The sequence below is a fragment of the Nyctereutes procyonoides genome, unplaced genomic scaffold (genome assembly GCF_905146905.1).
Source record: "Nyctereutes procyonoides isolate TBG_1078 unplaced genomic scaffold, NYPRO_anot_genome, whole genome shotgun sequence".
NCBI classification, from domain to species: Eukaryota; Metazoa; Chordata; class Mammalia; order Carnivora; family Canidae; genus Nyctereutes; species Nyctereutes procyonoides.
In genome coordinates this window covers 71,821,850-71,836,468 of record NW_026575051.1, presented here as the reverse complement: position 1 = coordinate 71,836,468, position 14,619 = coordinate 71,821,850, and the positions used below count along the sequence as shown (strand labels likewise).

Below are 14,619 nucleotides of genomic sequence, written 5' to 3'. Positions count from 1 at the left end.
AAAAAATAAATACATTAGATGTTAAAAGATAGTCTAGTTTGAAAAGATTATTTTTAAAAATTCAGCCGTCCTTTCAACAATTTAACATTTAATAGTTTGACTCCTGCATCATGTCTAACTTAAAGCTCAATATTATTATTTTAAATGCCTCTTATTTCTTGTAACTTCAACCTATAAAACTCTTTCCAGTCATGGCTGCTATTTTAGTTAAGACAATGACAGTGTTGTGTTCCAGCACCAAATGTCGCATCACATAAGGCTGACAGCCATTTCAGACTGAGTGTTTTGGGGCATCGGTACCTTAGTAGAAGTGACTCTGATGTAGGGCCTCATTCTCAATAATGTATATTTAGAAACTTTAAAAATCAAATTATCCCCAAATGGTCAGGTTTATAAAATATATACAAATTATATTCACAGGAGAATGACTTATCAAATTATATTCACAGGAGAATGACTTATCAATTATATGTTATTAGTTCCTAGTAACAGGTATATTTGGCAGGGCTAATAAGATCTATTCCAGAATCCAAAACAGAGACAAGTTGCTCCGTGAATACAGAATCTGGACAAGGAAATTGAGTGTTTACTCAGCAGGTAACTTCATCTAACAGGTTCCAGCGTGGGAGCCTTTTTCATGCTTACCGAAATTCTGTAATGATAAGTGGTAATTAAAATCAGAGTAGAGAGACACATTGACAACATTCTTTTTTCGTCCGCTCTTTTGAGAGTCATCGGTCGCATACACACGAATGCTAATCAACTTTCTCATGCCAGACATATTACATTTTCTAGGATCCCTTCGAAAGGAGCACCGCACGTCTTCTGCTGAGGACCGGGCAGCTCTCTAATCTTACCAGCAGTTTGTTTTATATTCCTGTAGCTGTGTCTCCTCCCTGCCCCCACCCCCATTACACACACTTCCTATAGATGTCTAACTTCATCTGGGTTGTCCGTCAGTTAGGGCTAGGCGAAAGGCTACGATCCTTAACAATCCTTAAAATCTCCGAGGCCTAAAACAATCAAGATTATGTCTCCATTAGCTTATACGCATCTGCCTGGTGGGTGAGGCTCTGCTCCATGGCGTGCTCAGCCAGAGGACGGGGCTAGTAGATCATCCCTCGGCTAGAACATTGCTGTCGTAAGGAAAGGAAATGCATTTAACTGGACACTTCCTCTTCCGGGCTTTTCCTTGGAAGTGATACACATCAATTCTAATAACATTTCCTTGGTTAAAGCAAGTCATATGGGCCCCTGGGGGGCTCAAGGGTTGAGCGCCTCCCTTCCACCCAGAGCGTGACCCCGGGGTCCCAGGATCGAGTCCCCGCATCAGGCTCCCCGCAGGAGCCTGCTTCTCCCTCTGCATGTGTCTCTGCCTCTCTCTGTGTGTCTCTCATGAATAAATAGACTAAAAAAAAATCTTAAAAGCAAGTCGTATGGTCATGCATGTCCTCAAAAGGATAGGAAAGGACAGTTCTACAACATGCTTAGAAGAGGAGAACTGGAAATAGTCTTGAATAGGATAATAAATACCACGCCTAGTCATTTTGATTAATGTTTTCACTTTTCAAGAGGGATATTTTCTGACCTAGTTCTTAAATCCAGGGCTCAATCGCTCAACAAATATTCATTTAAGTGCCAGTTTTTTCAGTGTCCTTTTCCAAGCTTTGTGGATGGTTCAGAGATGAACAAGCATAGATCAAGACTCTGGTCTGGAATAGAGTACAATAGTCCTCTTTAGTGCTTGTATTTCTGCTTCATGACTCTTAGTAAACAAGCATTATCTATTAATTATTTCTGTAAGTTTTTGTCTAATACTGTCTCCTCTACTAGTTTACAAATTCTGTATCTGTTTTTATGTCGGCATTCTCCAGAGCAACCCACCACGCCTGCTGCCTTGTGGGCAATGTTCAGTGAGTATATGTTTTTGAATAAATTATAGAAGAAGAAAACTACAGTGGAAGTCAAAGAGGGAGACATTCTTTTTTTTAATAATAAATTTATTTTTTATTGGTGTTCAATTTACCAACATACAGAATAACACCCAGTGCTCATCCCGTCAAGTGCCCCCCTCAGTGCCCGTCACCCATTCACCCTCCACCCCCTGCCCTCCTCCCCTTCCACCACCCTAGTTCACTTCCCAGAGTTAGGAGTCTTTATGTTCTGTTTTTTTTAAATAATAAATTTATTTTTTATTGGTGTTCAAAGAGGGAGACATTCTTTCCAAAAGAATTTATATCTTACTTAGATCTCTACCTCCTTCTACCTCGACTATATTAATGTGGTCACAGTTTTTGGTTGCAATAATGTCCTTACACAGGAAAGGCTATGCTTGTTTTGTTTAATTTTATATCCCCAAGCACTAACCCAGCGCCTGACGCATGGTAGGAGCTCAGTAAGTACTTGTTGATTCAGGGACGCAGAAGAGAGAAGCTCCAAGGACTAGTGAAATAAATAACTTGATAGGCTACTGTTTTGTAAGTCACTAAAGTATGCTTCCCTCGGGTGGCCCATTAATAGCATGTGATTTAATCTTCTAAAGCATGAGTGTTATACACAGTTGCTTTTGATAGATTAGAGGATGAGTGTTTTTGTAATTGGACAAAATTCTGATTGCCTTTGACATGAACTGGTTAGCAGAGATTCAGCAGATGACCTCCAGGGGCTGAAGACAGATCCTCTGCTGGAGGCCCACGTAGAGAAGAAGAGGGAAGGTTTGTCTCACATTCTACGTATTTGGGGCTAGGCTTATAGAATGGAATTGTAACCTGCTTCATATATACTCGTTTAGGTTGGTATTCTGAAATTTCCATTGCTTAAGGAGGTTGAGGATCAGTTAAGAAGATGTAAAAATATGTACAATTAGCCATACTGTAATGCTCCTTTCTTTTTTTTTTTAATTTTTTATTTATTTATGATAGTCACGGAGAGAGAGAGGCAGAGACACAGGCAGAGGGAGAAGCAGGCTCCACGTACCGGGAGCCCGATGTGGGATTCGATCCCGGGTCTCCAGGATCACGCCCTGGGCCAAAGGCAGGCGCCAAACCGCTGCGCCACCCAGGGATCCCCCTGTAATGCTCCTTTCGAAGGATGAGCATAGCATACAGATCATAGGCTTTTGGTGTTAAAGTGAACCAAATATACATGTATGGTTCCTGTAACTGTGCCATCCTGTAAATACAGGGAACAAGGTATGACTCATGGTCGAGCTTCAACTGAGGAAAAGAAAGCCACTTTTTTAACGATTTTATTTATTTATTCATGAGAGACACAGAGAGAGAGGCAGAGACACGGCCAGAGGGAGAAGCAGGCTCCCTTGCAGGGACTCGATCCCAGGACCCCAGGGTCATGCCCTGGGCCAAAGGGAGGCGCTCGACTGCTGAGCCACCCAGAGGTCCCAGAGAGCCACTTTCTAATAGGCTTTAACTGTATAAATACATTTACTCTGATGATTCTCCAAGAAACATTAAGCCCCTGAGACTTGCTTAAATTCCCAAAATTATATTTTAAGGACCCAGACACCAATTACACCAATCACAAGTCTGTAAATTGCCATGCCATATACAATTATACATATAGATGTTTTAAAGGAGATTTTCAATATAAACGTTGCTACAACACAATTATTATGAACTTACTTGTTGAAGTGCCAAACACTTGAAAAAAGAAAATCTAACTTTCCTAAAAGTCTTCTGTTATTTTTGAAAAATTATTGGGGGTTTTCATCGGAAGTTAACTAAAATATTTCTTTAAACTTGACTTTAAATAGTAGGTATTTGGGACACCAGGGTGGCTCAGTTGGTTGAGCACCTGCCTTGACCTCAGGTTAGGATCCTGGAGTCCTGGGATCCAGCCCCACCTGCTCAGCGGGGAGTCTGCTTCTCCATCTTCCTCAGCTCCCTCCCCGTCATACTCATGCTCTCTCTCTCTCAAACAAATAAATAAAAACTTTAAAAATAAATAAATATATTAACTAATTAATAGTAGGAATTTATGGGCAGCCTGGGTGGCTCAGCGGTTTTAGCGCTGCCTTCAGCCCAGGGCCTGATCCTGGAGACCCGGGATCGAGTCCCACGTCGGGCTCCCTGCATGGAGCCTGCTTCTCCCTCTGCCTTTGTCTCTGCCTCTCTCTCTCTGTCTCTCATGAATACAAAAAAACAAAAACAAAAACAAAATAGTAGGAATTTATGAGGACAGTAGTTTTTTTTCTTTTTTGAGTTAAGAAACAAATGAAAAAAAAGTGCTTAAAAACATGAGGACAATTGAATTTTAATCATTAGTGTGGACAGTAGAAACCTGAATGTGGTTTCTTAGTGATAGTCTGAAGCCAAAAAAATTGAAAAAGAATACCAAGTGTACTGCTTATTTATCAAGAGACCAAAAAAAAAAAAAAAAGGCCTAGATGAACAGGAAATTCTTGAATTTCTGCCCAATTACTTGGCACGAACATTGGAAAATTCTAAATCTGGGAAGTTTATTATAAGGATTTTTTTTGTTTCTGTATAAAATCATGTATGTATAAGTTGGAGCCAGTACATTTATCGTTATTGGTAATGACTCAAAATTTTTACAGCTTGGATAACAGAAATAAACCTCTTGCGCATCTCTTTTAATTGGAAAATACTGATTAGACAGTTGACAATATTGTACCCTGACCCTGGGTTAGGATTTTGTTAACACTATCGGGATTTTGCGGCTATAGGCAGACCTCGTTTCACTGTGCTTCACGTTATTGTGGTTGCAGATACGACTTTATTTTTATTTTTATTCATTTTACTTATTTTTTTACACCTTACAGTCTTTAATTAAGCACATAAAACTGCACTATTTAATATATTTCTCCATGAACTTTTTGTGAAATTCAGATCGCAACGTATCATTTACAGATCTTTGTCTTTCTTCTGATCATCGACACCTTTTGCACAGTTCTTGAAAACATCATCGTCCCACCTTCGTTTAACTTTGAAGTTGGCCTGAGGCTGGGATGGACCAGTGAGATTAAGGAGAGGGTTTCCACTCAAAATGTTTTCCATACGGATTCTTTCTTCTTCAGCTTTCTGTTCTTGTTCCTTCCTGGCCTGCTCTTCAGCTCTTTCTTTTTTAATTTTTTCTAGTTCTGCAAGAAGAGCCGCGGTGTCATCATCATCATCACTCTCCTCTTCACAACCTTCATCCTGGGATCCCTGGGTGGCGCAGCGGTTTGGCGCCTGCCTTTGGCCCAGGGCGCGATCCTGGAGACCCGGGATCGAATCCCACGTCGGGCTCCCGGTGCATGGAGCCTGCTTCTCCCTCTGCCTATGTCTCTGCCTCTCTCTTTCTCTCTCTGTGACTATCATAAATAAATAAAAATTAAAAAAAAAACAAAACCTTCATCCTTGTCTTCCTCATCTGTTAGAGGATCATCTGCATCAAGGTTGGCAGAGGGATCTGGTCTAACCGAGGCTTCTTTGACACCGACGAGGAGGTTGTATGTTCTCTTGTTGAACGGTCTCTATTTTCTATTTTTTTCTCTTGCAGCAGCTCGTTCTCTCTCTTCCAGCTCCCTCCTGAAGTCACGGTTGTGAACCTCTTCAGGGGCATCCTGAGTACTTGGTCTATATTTTATCTTTGTATGAGAAGGTAGGTCTCTACTTGAGTACTGCTGTGAGAATTGACTCAAATCACCTCCTCCTTTTCCTCTCCCACCTCTCGCAGGTTCAAAAGTTGGCCTAGCTGCTGTCATCTTTTATGCTCCCAGAAGCCTCCATGCCCAGGACCTGACTTTATTTTTTTATTTTTATTTTTTTATTTATTTATGATAGTCACAGACAGAGAGAGAGAGAGAGAGAGAGGCAGAGACACAGGCAGAGGGAGAAGCAGCTCCATGCACTGGGAGCCCGACGTCAGGTCTCCAGGATCGCGCCCTGGGCCAAAGGCAGGCGCCAAACTGCTGCGCCACCCAGGGATCCCCCCGACTTTATTTTTAATTGAAGGTTTGTGACACCCTTGTCTCAAGCAAGTCGGTCGGCACCGTTTGTCCAACAGCATTTGCTCACTTTGTGTCTCTGTATCACATTTTGGTAATTCTTGTGACATTTCAGACTTTTTCATTATTATTACATTCGTTACGGTGATCTGTGATCAGTGATTATGACTCGTTGAAGGCTCAGATGGTGGTTAGCATTTTTTAGCAATGAAGTGTTTCTAAATCAAGGTTTTGGCTTTGCTTTTTTTTTTTTTTTTTTTTTTTTTAAGAGAGGGATCCCTGGGTAGTGCAGCGGTTTGGCGCCTGCCTTTGGCCCAGGGCGCGATCCTGGAGACCCGGGATCGAATCCCACGTCGGGCTCCCGGTGCATGGAGCCTGCTTCTCCCTCTGCCTGTGTCTCTGCCTCTCTCTCTCTCTGTGTGACTATCATAAATAAATAAAAAAAAACTAAAAAAAGAGATAATGCTCTTGCAAACGTAACAGAGTGCAGCATCGTGTAAACATAACTTTTGTATGCACTGGGAAATCAAACAAATAATTTGGCTTGCTTTATTGCAGTGCTGCATGGTGACAGTGGTCTGGAACTGAACCTGCAATATCGTCGAGCTGGGCCTGTCCTGAGAGCACTTGGCTGCTGAGTAGATGAGAACCTTGATTCATGAAGTCTCGGTGTCGCAGGCAAGACAGGCACGGGTGCCACGGGGGCCTACTTGCTGTTAGAAAAGGCACATCGGCTGCTGCTCGGGGACAGTATATGCAAGAGCGATCGGCTCATTTGGAAAGCAAGTTCTCTACCTAGCCCCTCTTACAGATCTCTTTAGACTATTTTTTCAGAATTTTGCTGAAATCTCGATGTGCTATGCCCGTTTCATGTCTTTTATAAGCCAAAGAATGAAACAAAGAGCTTTAAAGAGGTTTTTGTTGTTGTTCTTTTCCAAAGCTGAATTCATCTTCTAGCAAGCAGGGGAGCTCGTGTCAGGAAAGGAGTCCACGGAGGGGTTCACTGAAGGGAAAAGTCACGGTTCCTGAACTGTGGGGAGTGGGGTGTCCTGGTCCTGCTCTTTAATGCCGAAAACACGCCCTGAAGCTGGGACAGAATGAAACCCCGCCCACAGGGTCCCTTGTCACCGGCCGGAGAGACACTTCGGGGACGGGCAGTGGGGATCGGGGTGCCGGGCTCCTCACTGTCCCTCAACGGGTCAGCTGGTGACGCTCGGTTGCGGTGAAATGAAATAAAACCTCAGGTTTGCTTTGATGTCTCCTAAGTGCTGCTGCGAGTGAAACACTCCCCCTCTGTCATCGCAGTTCTATACGAAGGAAGAAATGGAGGTTAATTTGGCATCTGTTGTTGTTTTTTTTTTTTTTTTTGAGTCCATTTTGGCTTCTGATCATCACAACTTTGTCTTAAATTTCAAGTCTCAGGCCAATGTGGGAGGTTCTCTGCCTCTGGTCTGAGATGATCGTCGTACTCCTTGGCTGAGAAAGCGGAGATTTAGCATGAAGGTGTTGCTGTGCTTCACGTGTTAATGCCGCCCTTCCTCCTCCTCCTCCTCCTCCTCCTCCTCCTCCTCCTCCTCCTCCTCGTCTTCCTGGCTAGCGTGAGCTCTCCGTAACAGAGGTCACGGTGCGCACTTGCTTCTAAGGGACTCTGGTCATTTTGCCCCGTGCCAGGCCTGTGTCTGGTCCCCCGAAGCTGGCTGAATGACGGCCCATGGAAGCCATCAAAGGCCCCGGGGTACCAGGCTGTACTGGAGCCAAAGGAAGAGCTGAATTTTGTCAAAGAAGGTCATCTTCTGGGCAGCCCCGGTGGCCTAGCGGTTTAGCACCACCTGCAGCCCGGGGCGTGATCCTGGAGACCCGGGATCGAGTCCCACGTCAGGCTCCCTGCATGGAGCCTGCTTCTCCCTCTGCCTGTGTCTCTGCCTCTGTGTCTCTCATGAATAAATAAATAAAATCTTAAAAAAAAGAAGGTCATCTCCTGGTGGGCTGGGCGGTGGCCCTTCAGCATTATGCGTCTGGAGGGACGCACTCAAGCAACAGCACGCCCCTGCAAGAGAGAAGCCCCGTTCAGAGATGAGGGTGACATCCTTGAGGGGCCAGGCCGAGGACTACAGAATCCATCTGCGCGGAGGGTGTGAGCGAGAGCGCTCCCGACGGGGACAAAGGGGACTGAAAGGTCGCTTGTCAGGAAAGGGCCTCGGCTGTTGCCTCAGGTATGTGGCCGCAGTGGCTGGAGCGCAGGGTCCCAGGAGGAGAAAGGGGAGATGGTGCTGGGAGGTGGGAGGGGACGGGGCTGCACATAGGCCAGCGGGGCATTGTCCCTAAAGATATGCCCTTTGGAATTTATTTCCAAAGCTGTTGACAAGCACAGATCCGACTTATGTTTATATTTTTTATTTTTTGAAAGTTTAAAGAACTTCAGTGATCTCTACACCCAATGTGGGGCTCAGATGCAACCCTGAGATCAAGAGCCAGACGCGCTTCCAACTGGACCTCCCAGGTGCCCCCGACTTACACTTTTAAAGATTATTTTGGGGGAGCTGTGGTGGCTCCCTCGGTTGAGTGTCCGACTCTTGGTTTCAGCTCAGGTCATGATCTCGGGGTCATGAGATCGAGCCCTGCACTGGGCTCTGTGCTGAAGCGGAGCCTGCTTGGGATTCTCTCTCTCTTCCTCTCCCACCGCCCCTCCCCATCACTCTCGCTCTCTCTGTGGGAAAATAAAGTAAAAATCTATAAAAATGATCCGAGCTTCTGTTTGGAGAGCAGATTGTGGCGGAGCAAGGGTGGAAGCAGGGAGGTCCCGTGTGCGCAGGCCGGCATTCCAGATCCTCCTTGAGATGCAAGGAAATGCGGGACACACGCTTAAGTTCAAGGGCAGAGCCATGTGCTTGGGGACGACAGTGACCTGCAGGCGGGGATCAGATGCCCTCGGATCCACTGTGTGTGGCTGAGGTGGTCACCCGCGGCGTGCGTCACCCAGTGCCTGCAAGGTGTCAGGCACCATGTGGGTATCGGACACACACAAAGGCCACGGGGAGTGTGTAAAGAGCTTGGAGCCCATGGGGGGAGGCAGGTAGAGGTACGTGACAGGAATGGTCGTAGGTTGTGGTGGGCGCACGACGGAGGCCGGAGCCGATGCTGGGTCTACGGCGGTCGGCAGAGGATTCAGGAGGCGGACCCTTTCTCCGCCTCGGGTACAGGTACTGACAGGTCCCCGGGCTCACCTGGGGCAGCTGGGGGGCGCAGGCTACGCGGCGGAGAGGCACGGGGAAGGCATGGGGCGCAAGGGGCCTCGGGCCCAGGTCAGCCTGTGTGAGGGAGCAGGCACGGCTGGGGCTTAATGAGGCTGAGAGCTTGGAAGGAAGCTGGGGGGGGGGGGGTTAAGGTTTTATTTATTTATTTATTTATTTATTTATTTATTTATTTATATTTTTATTTTTTGGGGGGTCGGGTTTTCCTTCCTGTTTTTCATGGCTCGATGTCTTGTTCTCCTCCACGGGGGGACTCTCCTGCACCGTGGAGCTGGGGAGGCCACGGCCTATCTTCCGTTGTGAAAGCTCCCCCTGAAGCCTGACAGCTGGGTTGGGTGGGAGGCCGCGGGGGGGACAGTGTCATCTCAGAACCGGTGCTGTGGTGCAGAGCTGGAGCCGGAGGCAGGCCCGACGCCCCCGCGGTGCTCGTCGCCCCCGACTGCTCCTGTGCAGCCCTGGGCCAGGCCACACCGCCGGCCGTCGCTGACTTTCGCAGGCCTTACTCTCTGCCCTGACTCACTGCTGACTCTGAAGACCAACTGGAACCATTTCAGCAAGTCCTCTCAGCAGACGTTGCGCCAGAGCTGCTCCCCTCCTTGGCCTAAGGGCTCCGAGTGAGATAGAGCGGGGTAGACTGAGGGTAGACTGAGGCAGGCCGGAGGGAGGCCGGGTGGGGCCTGCGCCCTCTGAGGCACCGCCTGTATCCTCAAGGCCGCGAGCAGCCACGCAAGAGCCCTTCTTTTTGTTGATTAAGTTTTTGGTTTCGACGTCATTGTAGATTTGCAAACTTTTTTCTTTCAAGATGTCTTTCGTCGTTCCATAAGGGGCATCGTACAGCAGGTCATCTTTGTAGACGGGCTTTGTCTCCTGAACGTAATTCCCCGCAGGTGCTGCACATACCGGCCCTTCGGCCTCTTGACTGCCGATGGTGTCCCGCGGGGCGTGGAGCGCGTGTGTTCAGCCGTGCCAGTTTGGAACTGTTAGGAATAAAGCTGCTAAAAACATCTGTGTACAGGTTTTTGTATGAACACGAGTTTTCATTTCTCAGGAGGAAACGTCTGGCAGTTGCAGGATCGGCTTTACGAGAAACTGCCCAGCTGTTACGCAGAGGGACGGTGGCTTTTTGCACCCCCACCGGCCACGTAGGAGCGAGCTGCTTCTCCCCATCCTCGCCATGCTCACTGGGTGTCGCCTTATTTTTTATTTTAGCTATTGTGGTCGGTGTGTGCTGGTCTCATCGTGGTTTTGATTGGCCTTTTCTGATGGCAAACGATGTTGAACATCTCTCTCTGTGCTCACTCTCCGTCTGCATGTTTTCTTTGGTTAGCCGTCTACTTCATAACTTGTACCCATTTTTAAATTGGATTGTTTGTTTTATTACTGTTAAATTTGAAATGTTCCTTTTATATATTCTAGAGATTAGGCCTCCGTCTGACATGTGATCTGCAAATACTTTATCTTTTCTCAGTCTATAGCATACATTTGCCTCCTCTTAAGAACAGGATCCTTTGAGAACAAAAATTTTACTTTTGATAAAATCTAGTTTATGAGTTTTCCTTTGATGGACAGTACTTTGGAGGTTAAGTCTACGAACTTTATTTCTGATAAATAAAGTTTTATTTATCCTCAAGATTTTCTCTGATATTTTTTCTGTAAGTTTGATAGCTGCACATTTTACATTCATGTTTATGATCCTTTACATTAATTTTTGTGTCAGATATAAGACTTAGGTCAAAGTTCTTTTTTTTTTTTTTTTTGGTCTGGGCATATTCAATTGGTCCAGCACCATTTGTTGGAAAAGCTGTCTTTCCTCAATTGAATTACTTTTCTTTCTTTCTTATTATTTATTTATTTATTTATTTATTTATTTATTTATTTATTTTTACTTTTCTTTCTTTGTCCGAAATCCGTTGTGCATATTTATGGGGGTCTCTTTCTGGGTTCTGTATTCTGTTTCACTTATCTATGTGTCTGTTCTTCTGACGATTCCACAGTCTTTTTTTTTTTCACTTCAATTTTTTATTTTTATTATATATATATATATATATATATATATATATATTTACTTGGAGTTCAATTTGCCAACATATAGCATAACCCCCAGTGCTCATCCCGTCAAGTGCCCCCCTCAGGGCCCGTCACCCAGTCACCCCACCCCCCGCCCTCCTCCCCTTCCACTACCCCTAGTTTGTTTCCCAGAGTTAGGGGTCTCTCATGTTCTGTCTCCCTTTCTGATATTTCTCACTCATTTTTTCTCCTTTCCCCTTTATTCCCTTTCACTATTTTTTATATTCCCCAAATGAATGAGACCATATAATGTTTGTCCTTCTCCGACTGACTTACCTCACTCAGCGTCATACTCTCCAGGTCCATCCACGTCGAAGCAAATAGTGGGTATTTGACATTTCTTTTTTTTTAATTTATTTTTTATTTATTTATGATAGACATAGAGAGAAAGAGAGGCAGAGACACAGGCAGAGGAGAAGGAGAAGCAGGCTCCATGCCGGGAGCCTGACGCGGGACTCGATCGCGGGACTCCAGGATCGCGCCCTGGGCCAAAGGCAGGCGCGAAACCGCTGAGCCACCCAGGGATCCCCATATTTGTCATTTCTAATGGCTGAGGAATATTCCATTGTATACATAGACCACATCTTCTTTACAGTCTTGATTACTGTAGTTATGTAATATGTTGAATATCAGGTAGACTGATTACTCCTACTTTATTCTTCTTTCCATCAAAGCATTTTTGAAAGGGTACAATATGAGCAGGTTTATACTCTAGTAAGATCGCTCTGCTTACAGAGTGGAGGATGGCTGGGGGACGTGGGATTGGAAAGAGGAAGATTATTAGAGAGACGGAAAGAGCCAAGGATGTGAAGATGTGGTCTATGTATACAATGGAATATTCCTCAGCCATTAGAAATGACAAATACCCACCATTTGCTTCAACGTGGATGGAACTTGAGGGTATGATGCTGAGTGAAGTAAGTCAATCGGAGAAGGACAAACAGTGTATGTTCTCATTCATTTGGGGAATATAAATAATAGTGAAAGGGAATATGAGGGAAGGAAGAAGAAATGTGTGGGAAATATCAGAAAGGGAGACAGAACATAAAGACTCCTAACTCTGGGAAATGAACTAGGGGTGGTGGAGGGGGAGGAGGGCGGGGGGTGGGGGTGAATGGGTGACGGGCACTGAGGGGGGCACTTGACGGGATGAGCACTGGGTGTTATTCTGTATGTTGGTAAATTGAACACCAATAACAAATAAATTTATTTTTTTTAATTTTTATTTATTTATGATAGTCACACAGGGAGAGAGAGAGGCAGAGACACAGGCAGAGGGAGAAGCAGGCTCCATGCACTGGGAGCCCGACGTGGGATTCGATCCCGGGTCTCCAGGATCGCGCCCTGGGCCAAAGGCAGGCGCCAAACTGCTGCGCCACCCAGGGATCCCCAACAAATAAATTTATTAAAAAAAACAAAAAAAGAAAGAGCCAAGGATGTCTTGAGTTAAGGCAGTATCAGCGGGGTGGAGAGGAAGTCGATAGTGAGAGCAGATGTTAAACAGTTTGAATTCCCAGGATTTGTTCACTGATCAGCTAGGGGGATAAGGAAAAAAGAGGAATTTAGGGTGCTTCTTCAGGTTCTGATTTGACATGACTTTGACTGAGGCGGAGAATACATAAAAATGAAAGGTTTTGAGAAAATCATAATGAATGGTTATTTCGGATCTGTTGAATTTAAAATTGAGGTGCCTTTGGAACATTTTATACAGACCATGACTATATAGTTTGGTATCTCAACAGATCAGGTGGGGATGGAGGTGGAGGTTTGAGAGTTATCAGTAACTGATGCCACAGATGCAGAGGGCAGGGCCACCCAATAGTGTGTACACCCAGCGAAGGGTTCTAGCCCAGGTGCCCAGTTAACATTCAGTCCAAGGGCTAGGCGGAGAAGAGCAACCAGCAAGTTACTAGAAAGAATTGTTAAATAAAGGAGAAAATCAAGAAGAAAACCTTGTAAGATGCTTAAAACAACAGTCTTTGTCAGCGAAGAGTGGTCAAATGGAATGAGGATGGAAAAGGAGTGATTTGATTTGACACACGGCAAGATATCGGTGATGTCAAGTGGACCAAGTTCATTGATGTGGCACGAGGTGAAGCCAGACTGCAGTCTATGAGTGGGAAAGGAAGAGAAAAATGGGAAAGAGGGAACATTCACTATTTCTCTGAGAGATGTGGCTGAAGGAAGAAGAGAGGCAGGATGGTCCCTCCAGTGGGATAAAGGATTTAATAATGTTTTCTTTTTTTCTCCTTTTTTTTCTTTTCTTTTTAATGCTTGGGACATTTAACTTGATTATAGGCTTTGAGGAAGGTACTCACCAAGAAAGGCAAGAAGAGAGCTAATTGATGAGATCAGATCCGACAAAGGAATTAATACCAAGAGCACAAGACATGAGATTTAACCACCTTTTTTTTTTTGTCATTGAAAGCATGTCCGTTAGAATTAGTCTTAGGCACCTATAATGAAAAGTCCAAATAATAATACCTTACATAGACAGCAGATCATTTTTCTCCCATATTGCAAACAAGTCTGAAGGTAGGCACTCCTGAGACACAAGTTCCTTTTCATCTTTTGCTCTTTACATTTTTAAGGTCACCTTATGGCTCAAGGTGTCTGTTGGAGGTCCAGCCATCTCAACCAAGTTCCAGGGAAGCAGAAAGAAAGAAAAAAAAAAAAGAATTGACCTCCCAGCTAAGTCCAGCTGCTTGAAGGCACTGTTCCTGAAACCCCACCTAACGACTTCTGCTTACTTTTTTTACTGGCCACGTCTAGCTGTAAGGAGGACTGAGAAACGTAGTCTCTAGATTTTGCTTCCATAAAAGCAAGGTTCTGTTAGGAAGAAGAAACTGTGTGTCAGGTAGAGAAGCAGAAGTTTTTGTCCCAAAAGGAAATAAAGTACAAGGATGTACAGATATGGATACATCTTTTTGATGCAAGAAAAGGAAATTGAATCGGTTAATGTTGCACAGATTGGGAATTTCTGTGAAGGTCTGCAGCAGGGTCATCACTGGCGGGAGAGGTCTCCACGGGGACGCTGAGGAGAGTGGTGGACAATCTGCAGTAGTGTCACGAGGAAACGACGAGAGCAGCAGCCGCCTGGACTGGCAGATGAAGGAATGTTGGGCAGGGCTAAGGCCTAGCCGGAGTAGGAGGTCATTAATTCATCTTGATATAAAACGGAATAGCTGTGGGGTTTTCTGCTGCAGCTTCAGCAAATAGGGTACGGACTGTGGGGTGTATGTGCGGGGTGTTGGGGTACATGGGCTAGACATACTCACCGGAGGGGGAACTGCTTTGGCAGAGATGGACAAGGAAGGCCTCCGGAGGTGTGGGGTG

At 45.2% G+C, this 14,619-nt stretch overlaps 1 pseudogene; it reads right to left on the bottom strand.

The window, feature by feature from the left end:
- Window positions 1-4,824: 4,824 nt before the first annotated feature.
- LOC129512437 (spliceosome-associated protein CWC15 homolog) lies at window positions 4,825-5,722 on the bottom strand (annotated as a pseudogene).
- Window positions 5,723-14,619: the final 8,897 nt, after the last annotated feature.